Here is a 10,599-nt window from a genome sequence, read left to right as displayed (position 1 = left end):
TTTTATTCCATTATAAGGGTTAACGAAAGGGTTGTTATGACACAGTTTAAAGGGTATATAGATATTTCTGGGTCGTGTAGTTAGAGTTTCTGGCCTGTTTGTGTTATTGATGAATTTAGATCAAGTTTCACCCACATTGTTATCACTTTTCAGATGATTATTGTGACTCAGGTTAATGGACCAGTAGATATATTATTTGATTTTTTTTGGGTGAAGATTTATTAGTTCAATACATTTATAAACTAATAATAAAGTTGGTGTGAAAATAATTCTTTAGGTCGACGAAGCTGAAGGACCTGGAGTTTGTTGTGTGTTATCTCTGAACAATTGAAAGCTGTTTATTTATAGTCAACAGTTTAATAATATATCGCTATAATGAAGTATAAGGGATGTGAAACTCTTACCTGTACATTTCCACCATTGTTAGTACTGTATAGCGTCTTATTAATGATCATTCTTTTCCTACGTCTACCATGTTACCCTGAGGAATACATCAACACTCACTTATTGATATGGTATTGATGCTGACAGCGGTAAGACCCAGTTGTGGTCAATACGCTATAAGTGTGTGTGGGGGACTGGACCATATTGATACTGATCAACTTACAGTACTAACTACATAACTTAGGGACTCTGGTTTACCTCAACTAGTTTGTGAGTGAGAGAGGAGAGGCTGTTCTTGTGTGTATCAGCTTGTATATATATGTATGTGTACTGTGGTATGCTGATGAGCTTAGACTGTAGTGGTGTGTTTAATTAATGTTGTTTTATTATATTTCCAGGTAAGGTCCGTCGCCCTCAACAGGTGGACGGTAAGATTCAATTATTTTCTTAAAATAAATCGACTGCAGAGAGAAATAGAGGATAAGTGTTAAAATATTAAATAGTTTATATGAATATAATTTTAATATTATTTTGTTTTGTAGGATATACTGTGTACAAAATACTACTGAATCTACAGAAACCTGGAGATTTATAATGGTCAGTTGAGAGTCTTGTGTGTAATAGGAATAATGATAATATTAGGAAGTTCTTTATGAGGCAGTGTCGTACATTGTCGTAGTGAACATGTTGGCCCTCTGGTGGACAACATTTTGATTTTGATTCAACAAAAGGTAAACAAACACGTGTAGTGAGGAGAGGAGCCAATTTGTACCCGGTAGTGCGCCTCGTAGAGTGTGTCCGTGTTTTTCATATGAACGCATCGGCGACCTTGTGCACCTCCAAGACGGGTTACTACGCCAGACCAATGCACACAAACACCCCCCAAAAAATTGAATTAAAATCAATTCGTATATGGTCATGGCTTGTGTTAATTGGTCTATCTTCAATATAACATCCACTAGTGTCTCTCCTCTTACTAGGTTGAGTTGAGTTGAGTTGCTTAGGTTTAAGTTTGCTTGATCAAGGTGAGTGAGCGTGTTCAGGTGTAACGGAGGGGCAGCCATCACTGGGAGTCAGGGTGGTAAAGCCACTGTCAGGCTATGTCCCCATACGTGTGGATTCTGTCAGATTGTCTCCTGAGAGGTAGATGACGTCACAGGCTTCTCCCTAATGAACGTAGTCGTGGTCAAAGTGTGTGTGTGTGTGTGTGTGTCTGTGTGTGTGTGTGTGTGTGTATAATAATAATAATAATAATAATAATAATAATAATAATAATAATAATAATAATAAACGGTTTATTAATAGAGTTGCAGCCGGTGGCTGAAAATATACAGACTTACATTTGATTTAGACATAATGATATAATATGCATTGAATACATTTACAGGGCTGTACAGTACATAAATCAGGAGTTGTTTATTATTTTAACAATAGATGGGATGGTGCTGTTCTTATATCTATTGGTGCGGGCTCTTATGGGCTGTATTTTGTTGTAGTGGCGGACTGCGCGAGTTGGGTGGGGGGCTGCAGGTGGCAGGAGGTGGTGATGACGAGGGTGGTGCAGTAGTCCACTGCCAAACCTTTCCAGTGCTTGGTGGTGGAGGTCACTGAGGGATGTCATTTCCAGGGTGGAGAGAGCGTTGGTGTAGCCGGAGTATTCTGCGCCGAGCATGGTTCTGCAGGCCCTTTTCTGTACCTTCTCTAGCTGACGTTGTTGGGTGGAGTTGAGAGAAGACGACCAGGCTGGTGATGCATATGTTAGTGTGGGGAGAATAAAGGCGTTGTAGATGGTCCTCAGCTCTGGCGTGGGTGTCCCAAGTGACCTAAGTCGTCGTAGCATGTAGAGACAGTACGAGGCTGCCTTGACTGTGTTATTTACATGGGCCTTCCAGTCAAGTTTGTTGTCTATAGTTACACCCAGGAGTTTGGCAGACTGCACCAGCTGGAGAGGATGGGCACCCACTGTGACTGCTGGGGCTTGCACTGGAGTGGTGGTGGTATTGATGTGCATGACTACAGTTTTGGTGTGGTTGATGGTGACCTTGTTCTCTGTAGTCCATGCCTGTAGCCTGTCTAGGGTGCCTTGTAGCGATGAGTAGTCTGGTGCGGTGTTGTCCACTGAAACCCCTACAGTGCAATCATCCACGTACTTCCACCTGTGAGGAGTGTCTGATAGAGCGTCGTTGATCAGGATGAGGAAGCACAGTGGTCCCATCTTGGTCCCCTGGGGAACATCGCAGGTGAGGTGTTGGAATGTAGAGACCAAGCCCTGATACCTCACTACCTGGCGACGTCCACTCAAGAAATCAGTGAGCCATGAGACCAGGTTGGTGGGCAGCCCTAGTGCAATAGCCTTGTTGTGTGTGTGTGTGCTTGTTCGTGTGCAAACTGTGCATATATGTGTTTAGTTGAAGGTGGGGGTTTGTGTTGCCTTTGTGGTATGTGAGGCGTTATCCCAAGAGGACCTGCCGCTAAAAATTAAGTTAACTGTTGGGTCCTCATTATACATTCAGTCAAGTATGGGTTGGAACTATCATGGTTGGTGCTCTCGACTCTATACGTGAGAGAAAACGGAACATTGATGGGATACTCTTGTATTTGGAGGTCCTGGCCTGTTATGCGGTGTGTTGTGGGATTATTCCATATGTTATTCACACCCTTAGACATTTGTTTTAGTTAGAGGTGACTTGACTGTCTTCTTAAATAAGTAGTGGGAGAGAGTTGATGAAAAATAATGATTAAGTTCACAAATTGAGGAGACTTTAATATGATTACAATAAGACAGTTGGTCGATGAAGTGTTCTTTGCCAGAGTTGTCCTCGAGGTGAACACTACGGCGGCGCTCTGATCAGCCGTGGGCATAGCGAGGGATTTCTTTTGAACTTCTGAGCAAAATCCAACTTTAAACCATAATACAGTTCAGTTTACGGTGATATATCAAAATGTAGGATGACGATGCATTATATCTTTCCCAAATGAATAATGAATTAATGAAATACAGTTAAAAAGAAGTAAGTAAAATAAGATAAACATGTGATAATTACATGAAACATTGACCAAGTAAACTAATTATACACAGTGCTTCAACCAGTCGACCCTCATGTGCCTTTGTCCTCTGGTCTGGTCTGGTCTGGTCTCCTTCTTCCTCAGGGCCTACAACATCTTCAAACTCTTTATTGTCCTACCCACGCCCGCTCGATACAGTCACTCTACGGCAGACACATACCCGGCACCTCAGTCACTCTACGGCAGACACCCAGCACCTCAGTCACTCTACGGCAGCAGCACCTCAGTCACTACCCGGCACCTCAGTCACTCTACGGCAGACACTTACCCAGTACCTCAGTCACTCTCACTCTACGGCAGACACTTACCCAGTACCTCGGTCACTCTACGGCAGACACTTACCCAGCACCTCAGTCACTCTACGGCAGACACTTACCCAGCACCTCAGTCACTCTACGGCAGACACTTACCCAGCACCTCAGTCACTCTACGGCAGACACCTTACCCAGCACCTCAGTCACTCTACGGCAGACACTTACCCAGCACCTCAGTCACTCTACCCAGCACCTCAGTCACTCTAGCACTCTACGGCAGACACTTACCCAGTACCTCAGTCACTCTACGGCAGACACTTCACAGCACCTCAGTCACTCTACGGCAGACACTTACCCAGCACCTCAGTCACTCTACGGCAGACACTTACCCAGCACCTCAGTCACTCTACGCAGACACTTACCCGGCACCTCAGTCACCTACCAGACACACCCAGCACCTCAGTCACTCTACGGCAGACACTTACCCAGCACCTCAGTCACTCTACGGCAGACACTTACCCAGCACCTCAGTCACTCTACAGGCAGACACTTACCCAGCACCTCAGTCACTCTTACCCAGCACCTCAGTCACTCTACGGCAGACACTTACCCAGTCACCTCAGTCACTCTACGGCAGACACTTACCCCAGCACCTCAGTCACTCTACGCAGACACTTACCCAGCACCTCAGTCACTCTACGGCAGACACTTACCCAGCACCTCAGTCACTCTACGGCAGACACCCAGCACCTCTTCTCTGGCAGTGTTGCTGAGTTTAACACTGTCATATCACCAGCCTTCTCCTCCCGGTACTGTTCGCTTCTTCACTGCTGACTGTCACTCTACCGCAGCCCATGCTCTTATTAACCTTGTTCCCTTACCATTATTATCCACTCCCTCACCATTACCCCCTGCCCTCCACCATTACCCCCGCCCTCCACCACAACCTCCCTCCATCCCTCCATCTACCCCTCCCTCCATCACTACCCCCTCCTCACTATTACTCACTCCCTCCATCATTACCCTCTCTCTCCATCACTACCACTCTTCCCTCACCATTACCCCTCCCCGCCCTCCACCACAACCCCCTCCTCCATCACTACCTCCTCCTCACCCCCCCTCCATCACTACCCTCTCTCCACCACTCCCACTCCTCCATCACTACCCCCTCTCCCACCACTACCCCTCTTCCTCACCACTACCCCTCCCCCGCCCTCCACCACTACTGCTCCTCCCCACATCAATAGAAACCGCAGAAATTCCTCACAAATCAATCAATGCTTCACAACCCTTGTACCCCCTCACCCCCATCCTTTATCATCCCCCCCCACCTCTACATCCTCCATCGGCGCCAGGAGGTAAGTGAGAGACGTCTCCTCAGCGTGTGGTGGCACTGATAATCACCTGGGGCCGCGGCTACAAACAAGTGACGCAGGAATCTATTAACGAGGAGCAGTGGTCCCTCTCCCGTTGGTATGTGTGAGACTAACCGCCTGGACCTCCTCTTGTGTGTCGTCACAGACACGTGAGGTATAGAATGTATTCTATATACACGCGTACAGCAGATGTTTTAGTGTAATCATGCTGCCTCACCTGCCATCCATCTGGCTGTAAAGCTGTTAACATTTTTATGCCTGAGCTGTAACTCTAGTCACCATATACTGTACCAGTGAATATAATGATGCACAGGTACCTGCCTCCAAGGGGGGAGGTCGCTTTGTACGCCGACGATCAACCCTGAAGACACTGACTAAGAAAGAGGAGAAAATATCTCGCAGGACCAAAATAAGGACTTAAAACTCTAGTGGACATATTTTGTTAAAAGAAAATAATTATGGGACAATAGAACGTTGACTTATGACGTCACGGTTGACTGTTTGGTAAAACAAATAATATATCAGATAGTAATATTTAAGGCTGTTTGAATTCCCGAAAAAATCAAGTTATTCTTGTACTGAAAACTGTCTAAGTGAGTTGTTTACTCGTGGTAATTGTTTTGGGGTAATGTATAAACATGGTTCTCGTACCTATTGTTTACAGTTAGTACAGTACCACCAGACCTGTGAGTCAGTTTATTCAAGGGACTGAAACCGTCCTCCGTGCCTGAAGGACACAGCAGATACAGCACACTGAAGACTGTACCTCGACGCGTGTAGCCAGGACTGTACTCGACCTCCTTCACTTTCCCAACTGTAAAGTTTAGTGCCGCTTCACAGTAAGGTGGACTGGCGTGTGCATCGGGCGTGAACCAGCGACCTTATGGACAGGTGGCGAGAGCTTTAACCTCTCGGCCGCCACACACCTTTCAAGGGATCACTTGATGGTAAACAAAGATAGATATTATAGATAACTGGGAATAGAGGTGCGTCATCACAACACACCCAGCAACAGTACCGGTGGTGGTGGAGTTTACTGGAGCATTAACTAATGTTTTGTAGACCCGCCTGAGCTGTAGTGTTGTGGCCAGATAACACCCACAGTCACCCTCATATCTCCCTACTCTCCCTCACCTTAGACTCCCTCATTTGCCTCATCAGCAGTGAGAGGGGCCCTTGTATCCTCTCCTCTCCTCACCTCACCCGGAGGTGTAAGGGGCTCTTATCTCCCTTCCTCACACTCCCTCACCTTGGCTTCTCCTCCCCTGACCCAGGACTGTGAGGGTTCTCATCATCTCTCCCTCACTTGTTCTCCCCCTCTGTCTTCTCTCACATGCAGTGTCACACACTCACATCCAGTCTTAAGCGTTATACTGTAGGGGTGCGGTGGCCCAGTGGATCTAGCGCTCACCTCCTGACCCAGCGGTGGGCGGCGTGAGTCTTGGCCTGACGACGTAATGAGACGGTTCCCTGTCGAATTAGCTGCAACACCCAATTTTACAGCTGAGGAAGTGAAAGGTGGTAGAGTGCAGTGTCAGCCACGTGGTCTTGCAGACGTGTGGTCTGGAATATTTTATCGCCACCTTCCCTTCCTCTTCCTCTCCTTCCTCCTCTTCCCTTTACTTTTTTTTTACCTTTTTCTTTCTTCCTTCCCGTCTCCTCCTTCTCCCTCCCCCTCTCTCTCCCGTCAGCTGGTGTGTATTCTCTCGTAAACAAAATGGGATTGTATTTACCCCCTGCACCCTCCTGCTACTCTCCTTAATCGCCCTTAACCTCTCCCTCTTCTCTCTCTTCTCTTTTCTCTCCCTTTCTCCCCCTCTCTCCCCCACCCTTTCCTCCTCCCACTCTCCCCCGTCTCTTCTTTCTCCCTCTACTTTTATTTTTTTTATCTTTTCCATCTTATTTTCTCTCTCGTTTTATTGTTTTTCCCTTTATCTCTTTATTTATTTATTTCCATTTTCTTTGTTATATTTTCCAATTCTTTCTCTTTCTTATCTTTCCCTATTTCCTTCTCTCAGGGAACATTTTCGTGTGTGTTTAATCAGCTCATTCCAATACAGTCTGCCTGATAACGTTTGGCAGTGGAGGGCTATGGTCGCCAACCCTCAGACACCTTGATTAATTGAGTGGTTGACGCCAGTAGGTATTGTGGTGGATTTAGTCGTCACTTTCGCCCGTTCGTCCGTCTTTGTGTTTATCTGTCTGTCTCTCCGTTCGTTCATTCGTTCGTGTGTCTGTTCGTATGTGTCTGGTGGTCACAAGTACATCAAGTGACTCATAGGTGTTCATAATGACAACAGGTTTGTTTAGGGGCGGTGCGGGTACATCATACTGTGGGATTAGGCCTTTTTTTCCAGTGTCAACCAGGATCAACCATAAACACAGCGTCGGTGGCAGTGATCAGTCGTGTCAGTATTGTTGTTCACTTTGTATCTTTTTTATTCTAGTTAAATATGTTGGTTTATTTTCCAGGAGAGTAAAGTACCTGAGTATTTTGTTTTGTTTACTAATTCACGACAAAATCATGGGTGTGTATCAGTTGTTGGGAGTGTTGTGTTGTGTTGCTGCTGTGTTGTGTTGTTGCTGTGTAAGAGTTGTACTAACTTGTGTTGTTGAGTGATGTGAGGTAAGGTAAGTTGTGTGACTCGTTTCTGTGGTAGTGCGAGCTTCTAAAGGTGATGTGTTTGTATTGTACCACAAGATGTAAAAAAAAATATTTGGGTTAGATGAACAATTTGAGGACAAAATTTGGATGATTTTAGTATGAATGTGTATGATGAGTCAAGGAAGTATCGCTCTTGTGTTTGGACGGACACGTGGGTCCTGGGCCCTTGCTTGGCTGATAGAGGAATGTGAGGGAGGAGGGTGGCGGGAGAGGCAAGGAGCGAGGGTATGGCGCGCGGTGGTCCCCTCGTGGCGGGCGTGCCCGGGGCCAGCTGCCAGTCCTCAGTGTGAGCCAGTGGCGGGTGTGTACAGGTGCCGGCCCTCACACCCACTACCGCGCGGCGCACCTCCGCGTCCTCACCCTTCGTGATTGTTACTCAGTGTGCGGTGTTGGGGCTCCGGCCGACTCTGGAAAAATTAGTTGTGGGTTTGTGTGGCGTAGTGTTGTGTCGTCGGTGTCTAGTGGGATTATGAGAGACTGTGACGGTGGCCAGTGTGCGATTGGCAACGTTCCCCACTCGTTGAGAAGGGCATTGATCAGAGGTAAGTACCGCCCTCTTGTCTTTACTGTCTTTTTAAGAATAAGGAGAGCTGTGTGCTGCTCACCCCGGCGTTGGCGTCACCTTTGACAACGTCCTTGGCGCCGCGCTCATTGAAAGTTTGTGCTCATAGTTCTGATTTGTGTTTACATAGTTTGTCGTTTTTTGTTTCTTTTACAGTTTTCTCGACATTTACATAACATTTACTAAATGTTTGGACGCAGGAAGTTAAATTAAACATGAAGACAGTTTGAATAAAGTTTGTCGAAATATTGATACATTTTTTTGTCACCAGCCTTTTCTTTTTCTTGTCTATTATATCCTCCACCTCCTGTTTATCACAGTCTTCCTCCTCCTACATGTAACTCGTGTTGTCTCTTCCTCCCGTGGGTGACGGAGGTACAGAGGAGGGAGTTAGTCCTTGTGGAGTAAGTTTACAACCTCCTCCCCCTCCCTGGCACCATATGGCACAGTTGGCACTCTCTCTGTTTCCTATATCGTTCAACTAGATGACAGCCATTCACTCGGGTCTGTCTAGGCGGCACTGACATGGTGAAGCCTCCTAAACTCTCTCTCTCTCTCTCTCTCTCTCTCTCTCTCTCTCACATAAGTTGGACGTACGGCTCGGCGCCCGACGCTTTTTTTTTTAGCGTGGATAGTTTAGGTTAGGTTAGGTTAGGTTAGGTTTGGTTTGGTTTGGTTTGGTTTGGTTTTAAGTTAGAATACAATAGGTTAGGGTAAGTTTAATTAGGTTAAGTCAGATTAGGTTAGGTTACATTAGCGTAGATTATGTTAGGTTACGTTAGGTTATGTTAGGTTACGTTAGGATAGGTTAGGTTAAATAGGGTAAAGAGTAAAGACTGACTAAGGCAGGGGTTCTCAACCAGGGGGGAATTTCCCCCCTCAGGTTTTCAGGGGGGGGGGAAACTGATACTAATATGGAAAAAATAAAGGATTTTCATTATTATATGCATATTATTTGGAATGCACTTTTTGAGGCAGACAATCTTGGAAAGGAGGGGGAATGACATTCTGACATATGGTGAAAGGGGTGCATGGGGCAAACAAGGTTGAGAACCACTGGACTAAGGTATAGGGAAGAGAGCACTACAGATAAGTCAACTGCTTCTGTATATGTGATGTGTCATTTTTTAACTGTCTTGATCCTACACACTACAGTACACCATCTTCACTACACACTACACCATCACTACACACCACTACACCATCACTACACACTACACCAAACACCTCACGACATTACTTAACTCTGAATATTGTATTTTTGTTGTTTTCTACATCACAGTTGGATCATGTAGGCAGGAAAGAGTAAATAAACATAGTACTATAATTGAGGAGGTCACACCCTACTGTTGTGTAAAATAAATATGTTTCTTACTCCGAGAATTTGCTGTTGATGCGGGATATTATTATTGTGTTACGTGGGAGCAAGATGGTAGTGGTGGAAGAGAAGACTTCGGCGTGTGAAGGCTGTAACGTGTCCACCATACTTGTGTGTTGAGCGAGAGATGTGACGCAGGAGGTCGGGCCTTGTTCCCTCACCAGCAGGAGGAGGGGCGGCGGCGGTGTGTTTAGCAGGAGCGGTGGGTCGAAACATTAAAGTGGTGGTGCACACCTTCATCTGGCAGCTGTCAATGTGCTGATGGATGCCCCGCTCACCTGTCTCAACTCAGGTATTACTTCATTAACAGTACATGAGGTCCACCTTTGTGTCACACGCTCGGGCAGCACTCCTGGCTCGGGTCTTAGACTATTACCTTGTATTACGCACTGTGTGTTGGGTTGTCTTACGTATCCTGTTTCATGAACTGGATTTGGTCCAGTTTTCGCTGTGATTATAAACACACCCGTGAGCCGTGAACCTGAAGGCCTCGGCTCAGCGTCACCCAGACATGGCCTCGGGAGATCCTGTAAACGAAGACGCTCGTCTGTGTGGTTCATTGAGATGATGTGTATCGGCGAGGCGTGAGTGGCGTCACTTGTCAGGCCGTCGTCTGGTACACACACTGTGGCTCTCATTACTGCCTCCCTCACGTCACTCACCTGGCACCACAGAGGCCGTCTTATACCGTACATGAGGAGATACTATTCTGACTGTGCACAGACTGACACCTGCAACACAACTCTTCAACCGAAATCGTGAAGACTCACAAATTCACCGTAGATTGTTCACCGTAGATTGTTCACCGTAGATTGTTCACCGTAGATTGTTCACCGTAGATTGTTCACCGTAGATTGTTCACCGTAGATTGCGTTATGCGTATGTTTAGTCATATTTATTAAATGACTTAAGCA

This window comes from Homarus americanus, unplaced genomic scaffold, assembly GCF_018991925.1.
Source record: "Homarus americanus isolate GMGI-L3 unplaced genomic scaffold, GMGI_Hamer_2.0 scaffold34360, whole genome shotgun sequence".
In the NCBI taxonomy this organism is placed as follows: Eukaryota; Metazoa; Arthropoda; class Malacostraca; order Decapoda; family Nephropidae; genus Homarus; species Homarus americanus.
Note: the sequence above shows the minus strand (reverse complement) of the source record.